This window comes from Eschscholzia californica, unplaced genomic scaffold (assembly GCF_041429995.1).
Source record: "Eschscholzia californica isolate CP2 unplaced genomic scaffold, dmEscCali1.0.p SCAF_1, whole genome shotgun sequence".
NCBI lineage: Eukaryota > Viridiplantae > Streptophyta > Magnoliopsida > Ranunculales > Papaveraceae > Eschscholzia > Eschscholzia californica.
This window is the reverse complement of record NW_028238198.1, coordinates 84,671,840-84,690,066: the sequence shown is the minus strand read 5'-3', so window position 1 is coordinate 84,690,066 and position 18,227 is coordinate 84,671,840. Positions and strand designations below refer to the sequence as shown.

The window sequence follows — 18,227 nt, the reverse complement described above, 5'->3', positions numbered from 1 at the left end:
GCGCGCACTAACATGCATACTTGACATCTGTATAAGGGGTGACTTGGGGGTGCGCTTCTATAAGATTTGACGTTTCAGATTAACTTCATGTCTTGGTTTACTCTTACAACATATCTTGGTTACTTGGGTTCCCAATTGGTATCTTGGGATGTGAAATCATTGAGCGAGGTTCTACTCTCTATTGAACTGTGAATAGGATGATACCCTTCACTCAATCTATGAAAAGTTTAAGAACAATAGAGAAGAGAGAAATCATAGATAAATGGAAAAAAGAATCATGATCACAATCTCTGGAAAAGTCAAATTGTAAATCTTATTTTAATTAAACCACTGGTGTCTGATTTTAAGCTTTCATTCTTCATGATGTTTACGAATAGTATGAACAACAAAAGCAGTACTTATTTTTTCTTTAATACTATATTTGCAAAAGCAACACTTGTTAGTCTTTCTCACATTTTCTGTTTTCTCACATGTCATTTCTTGATATCATTGATCCTTCTTCTATTAACCAGTTTGTGCATTACAAAAACTCGTCACATTTTTGGCTTAATTCTGTCCGAGCAGAACTTTTTTTACAAAGAAAATTCTGAAATATACAACTTTACCATGGTTCTTAGTTTAGTATGTTTATTATAGGTTTACAAACTTTGGCCATGTTTGGCTCAGGGGAATGGACAGAGCAATCACTAAGAAGTATGAATGTCATTCCGAATATGTATCTGCTATCTGTAATGGACAATGACTTACATTTTGAAATATACACATGCCACAATGCATCTTCAAATATTTGTTCTGTTTTATGTTCTTGTATCTCGACACCATGGTTGTGTTACTTGTGTACTAGTATTTTGCCACCCTAAATAAATTTCTTGACATTGTTCGTGCTGAGATACACATTAGATGGTGCATGAAAATCATTAGTTTACGAGTGATGGAAAGCTAAGCTGTCAAAGTACTCGTGACTAGGATCTTGTTGTGTACACCATTGTGAGTCAATCTGTCCTTCATCTCTTATAGCATCTTGTTGTCCACACCATTGTTGTTCTTCAACTACATGCGTTCTTTTTTCATCTTGTTCACTAATTTATTTGTCATTTTTTTGTGTAGAATTAAATCCTGTCGGGTCATATGGATACTCATATAGTGAATATATTATGTATAAATAAGCGTTCAAACCTTCAGTACAGCATCGAACTTTTAGACCAGTGAGAACATCCTTGGTGATTATTTGCTTGTCTGCTTGCTTTTGTTATACTTCATTAACTGCTTTCTTGTGCTCTTCATACGTAAAGTGATTAAGTCTCTTTCTTTTGTAGGTTCATGTTGGAGAATATGGAGTTCATCGAAACTTCTTTTTCACACTTGGAGCAATATCCATCCTAACTTACCTAGTTAATAGTGCTCCTCAGTATTGTGGTATTGTAGGTTTATCAATTCTCATAGGTAATGTTCCTCGTCAACTTCAATTGTCTATACCTACTTTGTGGTGCACTAGCTTCAGATCATAGAAATTTAAGTGAACTTGCTACTTATATTAGGATATCAAATCATCTTCTTTATCTGCTATGTATGATCTGTCGGGGTAGTTGTAACAAGTTACCATATCTTTTTCAACACCATGACGCTTTTTTGTACTGATACTACAGTCTACAGGTATAAGAACGCACTGGGAGGCTTATGGGTAGTTATGATACTCTTTATCTGCTATATCTCAACTGAACTTTTTTCCAGTCGTGATGTTCTGGTCATAATTTTCTTCACACAAGAGGAAGTGGTCAGGGTCACTTTTTTTTTTATAAGAAACACAGTGATCATATTTGTGGCAAAAAAAAAAAAAATAGTTGATGTTTGGTAGAAAAGTATTGGAAGAACAACCAATGGCTCCATACTATCTTATGCCTTAAAATATGTTTTTCTCAAGATTAACTTTTCCGTGACTGAGTTTGTGCATCTTGCCTGCTACTACGAAAAGCTTACTGTACAAAATACATTTGCTGAATTCAGGTATTAATAACCTTGGCGAACTCCTATTGGTTGATCATTTCAAGTCTTCGTGCTGCCAAAAGATTGCATGATGGGATGCTTGGTTCTATGTTAAGAGCTCCAATGGTTTTTTTCCACACCAATCCAATTGGACGGATAATCAATAGATTTGCAAAGGATCTTGGTGACATAGATCGCAATGTTGCTGTCTTTGTAAATATGTTCCTGAACCAAGTTTCGCAACTCCTTTCAACTTTTGTTCTGATAGGCATCGTCAGCACTATATGGCTGTGGGCTATAATGCCGCTTCTAATTTTATTTTATGCAGCTTATCTATATTTCCAGGTATGCATATCTTCTACTCAAATCGATTATGATTGAATCTTGTCTTCACAGGTTACTAATTGACCAACTTACAGCATTTAATTTGTTATTAATAGTTAGTTTTCAATGTTAGGGATTTAACAATGAAGAGGGCTAATTTCCCGTTCAGTCCCCAGCAAGTAGCCAAATTCCCTGTTGGGCCCCAACATTTGACTAACTCCAAATTTGGCTTCCCATGTTAACTATTTTGTTAAGAAAGGGTTAACTTTGATTTTTCTTTTCCAAATTACCCTCCATCTTCTTTCTAATTTTTGTCTTCCTTTCGCTCTCTCCCTCCCTCCTCTTTGTTTCTCTTTCTCTTCCTATATTCGCTTTCCTCTTCTGTCCACTGAGGAGTGCAGACCTCCATCAGTGAAGGTTCTCAAAAAAGAAACACAGAAACTCAGGCAAAGGAGAAGTCCGCTTTGTCAGAGGGGTCCAGGGAGGTCCTCTAAAAAGAAGACATACAAACGCATAGAAACTCAGGCAAAGAGGAAGTCCTCTTTGTCAGAGATTGGAACCCCTTCACTAAATTGCGGCTACGTTACCACAATATGTTCTCAAGCAGTTGACTGTGAAGAATATATTAATGTTTCACTCTTATCATCCATTTTAGTGAGAAAACATCGTTATCTGTTTTGCAGAACACAGCTCGTGAAGTAAAACATTTAGATTCGGTAACCAGATCTCCTGTTTATGCGCAATTTGGAGAAGCATTAAATGGATTATCGACTATTCGTGCATACAAAGCCTATGATCGGATGGCTAAAATTAATTGGACAATAATATCAGGTTCACTCTTGTCAACATGAGTGCAAACCGCTGGCTTTCTATCTGTTTGGAAACACTCGGAGGTATAACAATCTGGATAACAGCAACTTTTGCTGTCATACAGAACGAAAGAGCAGCAGACCAGATTGCCTTCGCTTCTTCAATGGGTCTACTTCTTACTTATGCTTTAAATATAACTAACCTATTGACAGCTGTTCTGAGACTTGCAAGTCTGGCTGAGAATAGTTTAAATGCTGTTGAAAGGGTTGGTACATACGTAGATTTGCCTTCAGAAGCCCCTGCTGTTATTGAAAGTAATCGTCCCCCACCTGGATGGCCTTCATCTGGATCAATCAAGTTTGAAGATGTGGTCTTGAGGTACAGGCCTGAACTTCCTCCTTTCCTCCATGGCTTGTTCTTCACAGTTTCTCCTAGTGAGAAGGTTGGCATAGTTGGGAGGACTGGCGCTGGGAAATCTAGTATGCTCAATGCTTAATTTATTTCGTATAGTGGAACTTGAAAGAGGAAGAATCTTGATTGATGATTGTGATGTGGCAAAGTTCGGTCTGACAGATCTTCGTAAAGTTCTTGGGATTATTCCCCGATCACCAATTCTTTTCTCAGGTATGCAGTAGTAGAGTTCTATTTAATCAAAGACATCTGAATTACTTGGGATGAACTTATGGTGTGACTTCATAACTCATCTGAGTGTGGATCTGATGATTTACTTATTTTGTTATCAGAGTGATATTTTTGAGCTAAACTTTCTGGTTTTCCAATTGCCAGAGTTTGATTTTTTTTATACACCAACTTCTTAATTTTATCTAGGAACTGTACGATTTAATCTTGATCCTTTTAATGAGCACAATGATGCTGACCTTTGGGAGGCTCTGGAGAGAGCGCACTTAAAGGATGTAATCAGAAGGAATTCTTTGGGTCTCGATGCTGAGGTAAGTGCTATGACTTCCTTAAAACATACATCACTAGAGTTCATTATGTTAACCTCCTTAATGGGATTTTCCTGCTAAAAGTGCTTCTTAATATAAACTTTCTGAAGATGTTGTCTCGGTTTGACTAGGTTTCTGAGTCGAGGGAGAATTTCAGTGTTGGGCAAAGGCAACTACTAAGTCTTGCCCGTGCACTTCTACGACGATCAAAGATTCTTGTTCTTGATGAAGCAACGGCAGCTGTGGATGTTAGAACAGATGCTCTTATCCAGAAAACTATCAGAGAAGAATTTAAATCATGTAGCATGCTCATTATTGCTCATCGACTAAATACTATCATTGACTGTGACCGCGTTCTCCTTCTTTACGCTGGGAAGGTATGTTCTTGAAGCTATAACTTCTTTGTTCATTTACGTCCTCATTCCATATTACGAATTCTAAATTCCGGATTCCCTTAGAGTCTTACTCAGAGTTTGACTCAGAGAGTCAGAGATGATGTGCCACCTTACATACTTCCATGATTCCATCATCTGCTCTTGGAAATCTCAATGATCTAAAATTGCTATATGCATTGTCAAAAACTCTAACTGTATGTAGTACTTCATTCCACAATAGCTAGTGATTTTAGACTATTAATTAAGTCAAGCCTTGAACGTGAAGCCTGAAGAAACCATCTTGTTACGACCTCTTCAGAGTTTTGAACTCACTCTGGAAATATTTATGGGCAAGATTTTCCAAATTACATGTTCCCAAACATCTGATTTGGAAACATTTTTCGATATATTCACCATTGGGGAAATGCCATATAAGGTTACCTTAAATTTCTTCTTTGAGATTAAGAACATTGTCAATATCTCAAATGTAGAAGCTGAAAGGGTTTAGGGTGCATTTATGATACTTAAGAGTTGAACTTCTTAACCTATTTCCTCAGGTTCTGGAATTTGAATCCCCAGAGGTACTTCTCTCGGATGAAAGTAGCGCTTTCTCTAAGATGGTTCAAAGTACAGGAGCTGCAAATGCTGAGTACTTGCGAAATAGTTGTCGGTGGGGAGGAGAAGATGAGAAAAGAAGAAAGCAAAAGATTAGATGGTCATAGAAGATGGCTGGCCTCTTCTCGCTGGACTGCTGCTGCTCAGTTTGCACTTGGTGTTAGCCTCAGTTCTTCTCACAATGATCTGCAACAATTGGAGACCGAAGATGATAACAATATCCTCAAGAAGACAAAGGATGCTGTCATCACTCTACAAGGTGTTTTGGAAGGGAAGCACGATAAAGATATTGAAGAGAAGCTAGACCAATACCAGGTTCCTAGAGACAGATGGTGGTCAGCTCTCTACAAAATGGTCGAAGGTATGTGTACGAAGCCTAAAACCTAGTCATGTATTTGAATATATATGCATCTACACACACACACTATGCTTTTTTTGTTCTTCTAGTTATATTAGGTCCAATTTACTTGTATCTTCTTTTTATATATTTTGGACCAACTATTGTTTTACTACACATAAGACATTAACCTAGAGCCGTATTTTATGGTCCAAACATGTTTCTTTGTGTTTCTTACATCACTAGATAACCTATTCAAAGCTTCTAAAATTGTGAATCACAACATTTGAACCTTAAAGCCTTGCGTCCTTCAACTTGCGTTCTTGTGTGCGTGACCATGTAAAAATTCAGATAAAGTGATAAACTAAACACACGTAAATCATCTCCACTATTATGTATTCTCACATTGAGGTAATGGATTGTTTTATTTTGCAGTTCACATTTAAAATTAATGTACGATCAATGGAAAATCTGAGGGATAGATCATCTAGTTTCATTTTCCCTATGTGCATAAATGGATAATTTTACGTATATGTGATTCAATAGTGTGGAAATGATGGTTTGTATTCCGTTTTTCAGGTCTCTCAATGATGAGCAAGTTAAGTCGAACTAAGCTCCATCAATCAGATTATGGGTTCGAGGACAGACACATCAACTGGGACCAAGCTGAGATGTAGTTAGGTACTTTCATATTTCATATCTCTTTTTTTTTTTTTTTTTTTTTTTGTTTTGGAAGTCGACTACGATCAATGTATGTCGTTACATTTGGCATTGATACATCAAAGATGTGATACGCTCAATAACTGCCCACTCAAACTGAAACAAGACCGGGCCTATAGCCCAACAAGATAATGGCCTAAAGCACAACTACATTATTTACACCCTAATAATCCCAAATTAAATACCAAAGATTCCACCTTCTCTGGGATTCGAACCTGAGACCTCCAGGGATTTCTGGAGTTTATGTCAACACCTTGGAACCACTTGGGCTGCCAACCGTTGACTATTTCATATCTCTTAAATTGCAGACTTTAGAAACTACTGCAGACCTAATACTGGACCAAAAGCCGAAAGTATGAACCCTGAAACATAATTTATAAGTTTTTTGCATTCTTTTAAGTTTTATCTATCTGCTGGAGTTAGATCTTAAAAAAAGCTTCCATTACAAATGGACGAGCTTTCAGATATAAAATACGTTTGAATTTGAGAAAAGAGTTTCTTTTAAGATATGATTTCATTAAAGACACAAAAGCATACATCAACTCATGTTAAATATGTATAATGAACATAAATCTAAGTCAGATTAAGGCCCCTGTATATAAAAATACAAACACTACGTAAAGAAAATCATGTTACTAAAACATTATATTTTGCTCAGCAATGAACGTTAATGATTCATCGATGTTTAAATTTTCCCTCAGGTGAGAAGGCCTCTAAAGGACAGGAGATGCTCTCGTCGTATCCTCTTCGCCTTTTACTCTGGGGCATTTATATTTCTGTCATATGTTTGCATGTTCGGAGTATATAAATAGTTTATATCTGAATCCTTCACTAGTTTAATAGTCCTTGGGGTGCGGCTAAGCATATGGAGTCCGCTGCTGCTGTGGCAAAGGAGCTAAGCAGCTGGAGCGAAGTTTCTGATTTCTACAAAAGAGCGTCTGATTTGTAAATTGAGTGTGGAAGATCACAACCTGCTTCAGATGCTCTTGCCAAGGGGGCTCGGTATGTTTATCTTTTTTCCTTTGACCATTAGTTTGAAACGGCTTTTAGGGTACTAGGTTTTGTTCTTCACCCCTCTTAATCTTGGACCTTGATTTGGCTTGACTTCTAAAACCTGAAATGTTATAATCTCAGTGTAAAACATATTCCCTTTCACGCCTTAGTTTAACAACAAGCTCGACTACTATGACACTATGACTAGGATTTGAAGTTGAGTTCTCCCTTGTGAAGTTAGGTCGAGACTTGACAGTTCTCCTTTGGCAATTGATGGGCCTAGAAGGTTACCCTAAATAGGTCTACACCCGCAAGTGCACGGGTGTCAAGTTGTAATATTTCCGGAAAGACCGGTTCGTTCCTCAGAGACTAGTTAAACCTATTCTAAAATTAGGAAGTAATAAGATTTTAAAATGATTTGGTTTTGGGTTTTTTTTTTTAAGATAAAATAAATAAAATATTAAAATAAAATTACGGAAATGAAAATGAACTCAAATGGGGAGGAGTCTAGGGTTTAGGATTCCACCACATAAAATCATATTTAATAATAAATATTTAGACAAATTAAATCACTTTCTTTTTATAACTCAGAATTTCGGATAATGAACTATCCTAATTCCGGGAGATGTTTTCGTTAAAACCCTGATTAAAAGATTGAACATGGTTTCATCATTGACCCTAGATAGACGATTAACTAATCATAATGCGAGATTAAAATAAATATAAAGAATAAAAGAGAAATAGGGAGGAAAACAGAACTTTTCTCACTGATTTTCCACTGGCAGCCAAACGCACCCTTCAGGAAAATAATTTTCTCATCTTCTCGGAAATATTTTCTCTTTGGAGAAATTATTTTCCAACCAATTTTCTCATCTTCCTCAATTGATTTCTCTCTCTCTTTACTGTTTTTCAATTTCTTCTTTTCTTTCAAACCAAAAGAAATGACATAACAAATCAGAGGAGAAGATGATTATATTAGATTAATAAAAAAACAATCCTCTCTCTCTATAAATCACTTTCTGTTTTCTCTTGATTTCTCACATTACAAATAATCTCTCTTTCTCTGTTAAATAATTTCTCTCTCTCTCTATACTGTTTCTGTCTACAAATCTCTCTCTACACTCTGTTTCTCCCTCTCTCTCACTAAAAGATAGAAGACAGAATAAGAAAGATAAGAAGATGATGATGAGAAGAACTTAATGACATCAATGCTCTCTTAATCCGAGATATGTTCTCTGTTCCAACTCTTCTTCTCTCTATAAGTTATTTCTTGAAGCTCCAGAGAAGAAGATGGACTCAAAGAACAATGGAGTACTCTGTTTTTGTCTCCCCCAACCGAGATCTTAATAACTCTGTCCTCTCTCCCTTTTATACCAACCGAAGAGAAAGATTATAGCTGAGAACCTCTTCTATGATAGTAAAGAATCTTTCATTATCAGATAAAATCAAACTAAGCCGAGAAGAACCATCTCTCTAATATTTCTGTTTCTTGATTTATCTCTCTGTAGATTTCTAATATCTCTTCAATTTTCTATAACTTTTCTTGCTTTGAAAAATACTCCAACCATCTTTTCCTTTCATGGTTGTAGAGAGAAGATATTCTTCCTTTACTGTAGTATATAATATCCTTTATATGTAATGGCTATGTTGAGATGAAAAAATCAAAAAGGAAGGTAACGAACTGTAGTATATAATATCCTTCCTTTACTGTTAATATCCTTTACCCAAATGTGCTGCCCCTTTTTCTAGTAACAAGGGTTGATATGCTGCTTCTCAAAGTAGCCAGAAAAATATGCCAAAACATCTCAAAGACACGGGATGAAGAAAAGTGAGTGTCAGCCGTTAGATACGAGAGGTGTCACTCGGGTGCGTGGTAATATCTTGCGCTCAGTTGTAACAAATCGAAGATCTCTGATATCACTCAAGTACCACCGTACCTGACCGAAAATAGCCCGAACCCCATCTAAGCCGTTAGATCTTCCTCCACTTACACGCCACGTGCCTCTACATGCTCTTTAATCAACCGACTTGGACCAAAACTTTGACTCGCTCTATCTTTCTCGTCAGGACTCCGATTTAACTTCCGTTTTCGCCATTAGGTTCCTCTTGGACTCTACTTTCACATGAGCACTTATATTGACCAGAATACCCTTGTCATTAAAATGATCAAAATGCCCCTCAAGTATATCTTGATCACATGTTTCCGCATCGAACTCCGTAAACGAGACCTGAGAAAGAAAATCAACCAAATCATCAAAGTAACCGCTCGAACTGGACCAACTAACCCGAGTTAAGAGATTCAGATGAGACATTTTCATGTCTCATCAGCAATGAACTCAACAACAATGACTAGGATTTGGATTTAGCTCGATAAAATAGTCCATGACATAGTGTTGTATATTTGAACTATGGGATCTGGTCATCTCAAAGAAGTAAAGAGAATTGGTTTATCACGAGGCAGAGAATTAAAATACTTGAAAAAGAGAAATAAAAGTTGCTTCTGTTGTCTTAGAAAACTAATACTAATAGGTATCCAGTTTCATGTTATAGTGCACTTGAAGATGCCTCCCCTGATGAAGCTGTTCAGATGTACGCCTTGTGCACTTCTTGAAGAGGATGGCAAGGAACAAATGGCATTTAATCTTTATCGTGCTGCTACAAATGTCTATGTTAAGCTTCAGAGGTAAGAAAATTTAGTGACACAATTTTAGATTCATTTTGGAGAGGCACAATTTCCGTGTTTTAGCTTAGCATGTCATTTCAAACTTATGGAAAATATATAGTATATTTATAACGGGTTGCAAAGAGGAGCGTGAAACAGTGGAACATTTGCAAAGAGGAGGGTGAAACAGTGGATCATTTGCTCCTTCACTGTCCGGAAGCTACTCCCCTTTGGACTTTCTTTGTTTCTTCTTGTGGTAGTAACTGGTGCAGTCCAAAGTCTATAGCTCAGACCATGGAGCAATGGAACGGGTTGTTTGCTAAACGAATCAAGAGGGACCTTTGGACACTTATTCCTTTCGCTATAGTTTGGTTTTATTTGGATGGACAGAAATGATCAGACTTTTAAAGGTTCTCATGGCGGTTCTAGTTTAGAGGTGGAGGATATCCTTGTTAGTTGTTATCCTCTTCCATTGGAGCAGGCAATTAGCTTGGGTTAGGGATAAGTCTTGTTTCGACTTTATCTCCAAGTGAGAGGATGTTTTGATCTAATTTTTCTTTCGTGTTGATTTTGTGTTCTTTGTTTTTTGTCCTGCTCTTGTATTCCCCCTTTTTTCTCCTAATATTAATTCACATTATTCAAAAAAATAAATAGTATGTTTCATAAGTTAAATCACATACACTAGGAGTGACTCTATATGATCAAGCCATGAAAAGGTTGTGATTTGGAGTTGGGGCATCCATAGAATTTTTTTAACCTTTTATCCATTCTGAATTTCAATATTCGGTCTTGATTGCTTATAGGTATACTGATGCTGCAACTTTTTTTATTAAGATGGGGTTTATCTGCAGATCAGTGCAAAGCTATCGACAGTCAGTGCAAGGTAGTCAAGTGTCTAATCCATTTATTGATACATTTGAATTTTGTTATATGGATACCTTTTCTTGGTATCAGTACGAAGTAATGGATAGAGTAATTTTAAAAAAGGTCGAATGGGGATTGGACAATACATATTTCGATTTTCTTGTTTTAGTTGCTAGGTCCATTATTTACCTCATTTATTATTTTCTCTTGTTTTATATATCCTGTATTGTCTCTTTTCAGGCTTATCTTAGTGCAATCTTGTTGAAAGTATCACCATCAAACTCTCCTTCATCTTCTAGAAGGTTCTTTCTAGAGAATTCTTTTTCTAGAATTATCCTTAACTATAAAATATCTAGTATCTAGATTATTATTTTATTAGTGTATTCTAGAAAACTACTTCTAGAATAATGGTTCTACAACTTTCTAGAGAAGCTTCTAGAAAGTATCTTACATACTCTAGAAATATCCTAGGACTAGTATAAATACCTATGTAACCCTTCTCATTTGATCACCACAAGATCAAGCAACTTGAGAGGTTGTGTATAAGTGAGAGTATATAAAGAGTGAGTGTGGGTGTAGTTAAAAAGAGTGTTTGAGTTGTGAGTCATAAGTATATAAAGCAAAGTGTTTGTAATTATCTTTGAGAAATAAAAGTATACATTTCAAAGATAAAGTTCTCATCCCAAAGACATTATTTTTCAACAATCTGGTATCAGAGCTAGACGATCAAGGATCGTTCTTTATCCGTTAAGGCTCGCTAAGTGTTATTCAACATTTAGAGAACAGTCTGGGACTGTGAAGAAAATTGGTCTGGGACCAAGTTTGGTAATTTTGGATCATCAAAGCAATGGCGGATCTTGCGAGCTCAACTGGTGGACTCACTAAACTCAACAACAGTAACTACAGATATTGGCAGACACGTATCAAGTCTTACTTGGAAGGACAAGACTTGTGGGAGGTGGTTGGTGGTATCGAAACTACTCCACCAAAAGATAATATTAATGAACTTAGAAAATGGCGAATCAAAGCTGGAAAAGCATTATATGTGCTGAAGACTACAATCGAGGATGAACTACTTGAGCATATTGAAGACGCGGATACACCTAAGGCAGCATGGGACAGGTTTGCATCCCTTTTCTCTAAAACTAACTTAGCTCGTCTCCAACTCTTAGAAAATGAGTTGATGAGTACCACGCAAGGCAAAATGTCGATCAATCAATATTTTCTTAAAATAAAAAATATTTGTCGAGAGATTAATGAGTTAGATCCAAAGGCAAAAATGGACGAAGATCGGATGAAAAGATTGATTGTTCGGGGTTTGAAACCTGAATACAAGCAAACAATCACAGCAGTTCGTGGCTGGGCCACTCAACCATCTCTACTAGAGTTAGAGAACCTATTAGCTGAAGAGGAGACATTGTCCAAACAAGACTTTGGAGTCTCATCAAGGAATGAAGAGGAGGCACTCTTCAACAACAAGAGTAAAGGAAAATATGGAAGGAAAAACTTTACAAAATATGAAAGAAAGACAGAGAAGTCACATGATACAAGTTTAAGATCAAAGGGAACTCAAATTCCCAAGGAAAAATATCAGTCTACTAAGGGAGATCAAAGACGCAACAATGAATGTTTCAATTGCGGAAAAAAGGGTCATTTTGCTAGAGACTGTTGGTACAAAAAGAAACCATTCGAAGGCAATGTAGTAACTTCGAGTGGTCAAAAAGATAGTAGTGAAGATGAATGGGACTTCCATGCTACTGTGGCAGTAACTGGGTCCGCCCAAGAATCGAGTGTTGGAGAGAAGATAAATCAAAGTACAAATGAAGAAGAGCTAGCAGTAGTTGCAGCATCTGACCCTAAAAGAGTAAATTATGATGAAGATTGGATCGTTGATTCTGGGTGCTCCAATCATATGACCGGTGACAAGAAGAAGCTGTCAAATATGTGTGAGTACACAGGAGGCAGAGTGGTACTTACAGCCAGTAACTCAAGATTGCCAATTGCACATGTAGGAAAGTCAATAGTAAGTTCTCGTCTCAGTCCTCAACAAGTGCAGTTACAAAACGTCTTCCATGTTCCAGGAATGAAGAAGAACTTAGTATCAGTGTCACAAATGACATCATCAGGTAACTATGTATTGTTTGGTCCTGAAGATGTAAAGGTATATCACGACCTTAAAATTTCAGGGACACCAATAATGAAGGGGCAACGACTAGAATCTATTTACGTATTCTCAGCAGAATCAGCATACGTAGATAAGACACGAAAGAATGAGACTGCAGACTTATGGCATGCACGATTAGGACATGTGAGCTATCAAAAGCTGAAGATAATGATGGAAAAATCAATGTTGAAAGGTCTCCCACAATTAGATATTCGAGGAGATACCATCTGTGCGGGGTGCCAATATGGTAAAGCACATCAACTACCATACAAAGAATCAAAGTTCATGGCTAAGGAGCCTCTGGAGCTAGTTCATTCAGATGTGTTTGGAAAAGTGAAGCAAGCATCCATCAGTGGGAAACAATACATGGTGACCTTCATCGACGATTACTCAAGGTATGTATGGGTATATTTCTTAAAAAATAAGTCTGATGTCTTCGGCATATTTAAGGAGTTTCGAGAAAAGATTGAAAACGAAGTAGGAAAGAAAATCAAGTGCTTACGCACAGATAATGGGGGAGAGTATACCTCCGAAGAGTTCTCAAACTACCTTAAAGAATGCCACATTCGAAGACAACTGACTTGCTCAAATACCCCACAACAAAATGGTGTGGCTGAGAGAAAAAATAGGCATCTTGCAGAAATATGTCGAAGCATGTTACACGCCAAAAATGTTCCTAGTCGTTTTTGGGCAGAGTGCATGAAAACAACTGCAGATATAATAAATAGACTTCCACAAGCAAAGTTAGGGTTTGTATCACCTTATCAGAAGTTGTGGAAAGCTAAGCCTGCAGTAAGTCACTTTAGAGTTTTCGGATGTGTGTGCTACGTGTTTGTACCTGACCATCTACGTAGCAAGTTCGATAAGAAAGCAATAAGATGCATCTTCGTAGGATATGATAATGAAAGAAAAGGATGGAAATGTTGCGATCCTACGACCGGCCGTTGTCATACATCAAGAAATGTAGTATTTGATGAAGCTGCAAGTTGGTGGACGACACAACAGGTGGTGCTTCCAGACTCCGAGAGCTTAGAAGAAAAGCTCTAAGAAAAGTTAGGAGAAGATAAACAAAAAGAAGTACAACTTGAGGAAGAGGAGGAACTAAGTCCTCTAGAAGGAATCAGAGACGCTGAACTTAGTCCAGAAAGATTACATAGTCCACGGAAAACTGGGGTACACTCAGAGACTTCAGAAGAAAGACAAACAAATCAACAAAATAAAGAAGCGGAGACAACACTTAGAAGGTCAACCAGGCAAAGAAAACCTAACCCTAAGTATCATAATGCAAATTTAGCCGAGGACATAGAACCGACGTGTTATGAAGAAGCTTCACAAAGGGTCGAGTGGCAGAAAGCAATGGAAGAAGAAATTTCTGCACTGAAGCAAAATCAAAACTGGGAGCTAGTTCCTAAGCCAAAGGATGTGAACCCAATATCTTGCAAATGGGTTTATAAGGTAAAAACTCGTCCTGATGGATCTATTGATAGATATAAGGCTAGACTGGTAGCTCGGGGATTCTCACAACAATATGGACTAGACTATGATGAGACATTTAGTCCAGTGTCTAAGATGACAACCATAAGAGTCCTAATAGCACTAACAGCAAGTAAGTCCTGGAAGATGTGGCAGATGGACGTCAAAAATGCGTTCCTTCACGGAGAATTAGACAAAGAGATATACATGGAGCAACCAAGGGGATTTGAGAGCAAAGCCCAACCAGCCTATGTTTGCAAACTGAAGAAGGCATTATATGGATTGAAACAAGCCCCAAGAGCTTGGTATGGCAAAATAGCAGAGTTCTTAGTTCAAAGTGGATATTCGGTTACACATGCTGATTCAAGCTTGTTCATAAAAGTACGAGAAGGAAGACTAACAATTATACTAGTCTATGTAGATGATTTAATCATCACAGGAGACGACAAAGAAGAAATCCATCAAACAAGAGAAAACTTATCAGTAAGATTTCAGATGAAGGAGCTTGGAGAATTGAAACACTTTCTTGGGCTTGAGGTAGATCGAACTAACCATGACATATTTGTCTGTCAACACAAGTACGCCAAGGATTTACTACAAAAGTATGGAATGCAAGATTGCAAGCCTATCTCAACACCGTTGGAGCCTAATACTAAGTTGTGTGCAAAAGAAGACAAGGACCTCACTGGCACAACAATGTACCGACAATTGGTAGGAAGTTTAATCTACCTGACACTGACACGACCTGATATAGCATTTTCCGTTGGAGTCGCAAGTCGGTTTATGCAGGACCCAAAGAAGCCTCACTTGGAAGCAGTGAAAAGAATTTTGAGATACGTGAAGGGTACTATTGACTACGGTATTTTATACAAGAAAGGTGAAGCTTGTAAAGTAGTTGGCTATTGCGATGCAGATTATGCAGGAGATCATGACACACGAAGGTCAACTACAGGATATACATTTAGCCTTGGTTCAGGAGCCATATCTTGGTGCAGCAAAAGGCAACCAACTGTATCTCTGTCAACCACAGAGGCAGAATATAGAGCAGCAACTATGGCAGCTCAAGAAAGCACATGGCTGATGCAGCTAATGAGAGATTTACATCAAATTGCAGATTCTGCAGTGACATTATACTGTGATAATCAGTCAGCGGTACGCCTAGCTGAAAATCCAGTATTTCATGCAAGAACTAAACATGTGGAGGTACACTATCACTTTATTAGAGAGAAGGTACTTCAAGGTGAGATAGAGATGAGAGCAATCAATACAGAGAACCAGGTAGCAGATATATTCACGAAAGGACTAGGCGTTGCAAAGCTTGGCGATTTTCGAAAGAAGCTGGGTATGACTTCAAGAGCTGAGCAAAGCCAGGAGAGTTGATGTTGAGGGGGAGTGTTGAAAGTATCACCATCAAACTCTCCTTCATCTTCTAGAAGGTTCTTTCTAGAGAATTCTTTTTCTAGAATTATCCTTAACTATAAAATATCTAGTATCTAGATTATTATTTTATTAGTGTATTCTAGAAAACTACTTCTAGAATAATGGTTCTACAACTTTCTAGAGAAGCTTCTAGAAAGTATCTTACACACTCTAGAAATATCCTAGGACTAGTATAAATACCTATGTAACCCTTCTCATTTGATCACCACAAGATCAAGCAACTTGAGAGGTTGTGTATAAGTGAGAGTATATAAAGAGTGAGTGTGGGTGTAGTTAAAAAGAGTGTTTGAGTTGTGAGTCATAAGTATATAAAGCAAAGTGTTTGTAATTATCTTTGAGAAATAAAAGTATACATTTCAAAGATAAAGTTCTCATCCCAAAGACATTATTTTTCAACAAATCTTAGTTTACCTATATGCAGACGACTTCAAGCAAGCAGAGAAATGCTACAATGATTGTTCTCAGTAAGTCTGTCTTCCCCACACAACGTCGTACAATTTAAGTATCTTCGTCAAGATTTTAGCTTTTTTATATCTTTTATGGTTTTAATCAAAGTCTAATACTTCCACGTATTGTTTAAGGCAGTTTGTTATTAAGATGTTTACCTGGTTATATTGACTATTCTCTCGTTCATGCAATTATCTTTCCCATCTTTTTTTCCCTTGATAAGCAAAACCTCGAGGTTAATATAGTGTATGTGCATTTTATTGTTGGATCGAAGCTTTCCTGGGTAGCGATCAGGGCCGAGTTGCTAGTAAACTTCTATCTGCTTATGCAGATGGCGATGTTGAAGAATTAAACGTGTTGCCCAGTCTAGCACTGTTTCAAATCTTGATCATATGGTAACATTTGCTTTCCCCCAAATCATTACACGGACAAACACGGTTATACTTTGTAGATGTACATTTTGGAGGTTATCTTGGAGGTAGGAGTAGGGCTTTAATGAAGACCATAAGGCTCTTGATTGAACCCATATCCAAAGCTCGGGCGTTGATTGGGCTCAAACAACTAGCTGAATTGGCACCTCCTGTAGTTTTGTTATTTAATTGATTTGCTTGTTAAGCTGTTGGTATAACGGCTAACAGGTTCGACGTCATTGTATTTGCTTTGTTATCCTTTCAAATATTTATCTTAGTACCCGATTCTTTGTTTTTCAGATTATCAGGCTCGCGAGAAAATTGCCTACATGCGATATCAGCAAATACAAAACTGGAGCAACCAACGAAGAAGAAGTAGAAGAGGCTTTAGACGAAAACGATCTCACTTAGAGTTTTTCCCTTAGAGAACTTGAATATAAAAGAAAAGAAACAAAGTTGGTTTTTCTGATACATATAAATTGTAATGTGTTTGTAAACCTCTGTACTTCTCATTCATGTCAAGTGGTGTGTTATACTGTTATATGATATGAATAAAAGGCAGTTTACTGTGAAATTTTATGAATATTATTACAACTTTTAACAGGCAACCCGTTTGCAGGTTTTCATTTTAGTGGTTCGGGATACAACGTCCACAAACATTTAGAGACATTTCAGTTTAATGGACATAACAGATGTTGTTACTTACACTGAACATGCTCGCCGAAAAACTGTAACTGCTACGGATGTTGTTTATGCACTTCAGAGGCAAGGAAGAACCCTGTGTGGCTTTGGGAGTTAGGGTTTCTCTTTTAGTAACAGGAAATTGGGATCTTTATTTTTTTCAATTTGGGGGTTTTGTAAAAAGAAAAAGTGAAGTTAGGGTTTCTCTGTTGCTTTGAAATTAATGAAAATCCGATGATTATTGAAGTTTATTGTTACTGTGTTCAATTTGGGGAACTCCCTGCTGCTAATATAAGTCAAACTCAAACAATTAGGACCTAAATAAGTTGATTAACAATTTAATCCCCCTGACTTTTACCCTTTCATGTGATTGACAATCAACAAAGAGTTACATGGTCTCCTGACCCCCAATTCTTGCCCAACCCAACTATATACAATTTTTGACGCCTATAGGAATGCCATTTTACTTTTAACAAAAAAAATATATATAGGAATGCCATTTTAGTTTTTTTTTTGTTAAGGGTGCAATTTTAGTTAATAATAAATTAAGCTATTTTTCCTTAAGGTTTATTTTTTGTTGAAACCCTTTAGGTTAGATCTTAAATTTGAATTTTGTGAAGCTTGTTTTTGTTTTATGATTTTCTTTTTTTTGAAAGATTGTTTCATGGTTGTTCAACCAAAAAAAAAAAAATTTGTTTCATGATTGATATACATTGATAATTATGATTATGAGTTTAGTTTACTTAATTTGGTTTTGCCAATGTTAATCAATATATAGTTCTTCCTCTACTATTTTACAAATTAAATTGGTGGCCAATATGCGGACAACCGTTTTTCTTATATGGACAACTATCTTATGTGGACAACCCAAAAAAATTAATTTTTTTATATGGACATCAGTTTCTAAGGGGACAACTCTCTATTATTTTCACTCAAGTCTTCTTAGAATGAGATGTATTATTTGATGACCTCCCTCTTTCTCC

General features: G+C 36.9%; 1 long non-coding RNA gene and 1 pseudogene across 2 annotated transcripts; both read left to right on the top strand.

Annotated features, from left to right (window-relative positions):
- Positions 1-2,010: 2,010 nt before the first annotated feature.
- On the top strand, positions 2,011-6,084 carry LOC147570318 (ABC transporter C family member 2-like; annotated as a pseudogene). Its single transcript, XR_015231408.1, has 6 exons — positions 2,011-2,328; positions 2,991-3,741; positions 3,946-4,067; positions 4,196-4,441; positions 4,996-5,414; positions 5,970-6,084. The product of XR_015231408.1 is annotated as an ABC transporter C family member 2-like (transcript).
- A 732-nt stretch (positions 6,085-6,816) lies between these two features.
- On the top strand, positions 6,817-9,719 carry LOC147570317 (uncharacterized). Its single transcript, XR_015231407.1, has 3 exons — positions 6,817-6,848; positions 6,954-7,112; positions 9,654-9,719. It is a non-coding gene; the product is annotated as an uncharacterized LOC147570317 (long non-coding RNA).
- Positions 9,720-18,227: the final 8,508 nt, after the last annotated feature.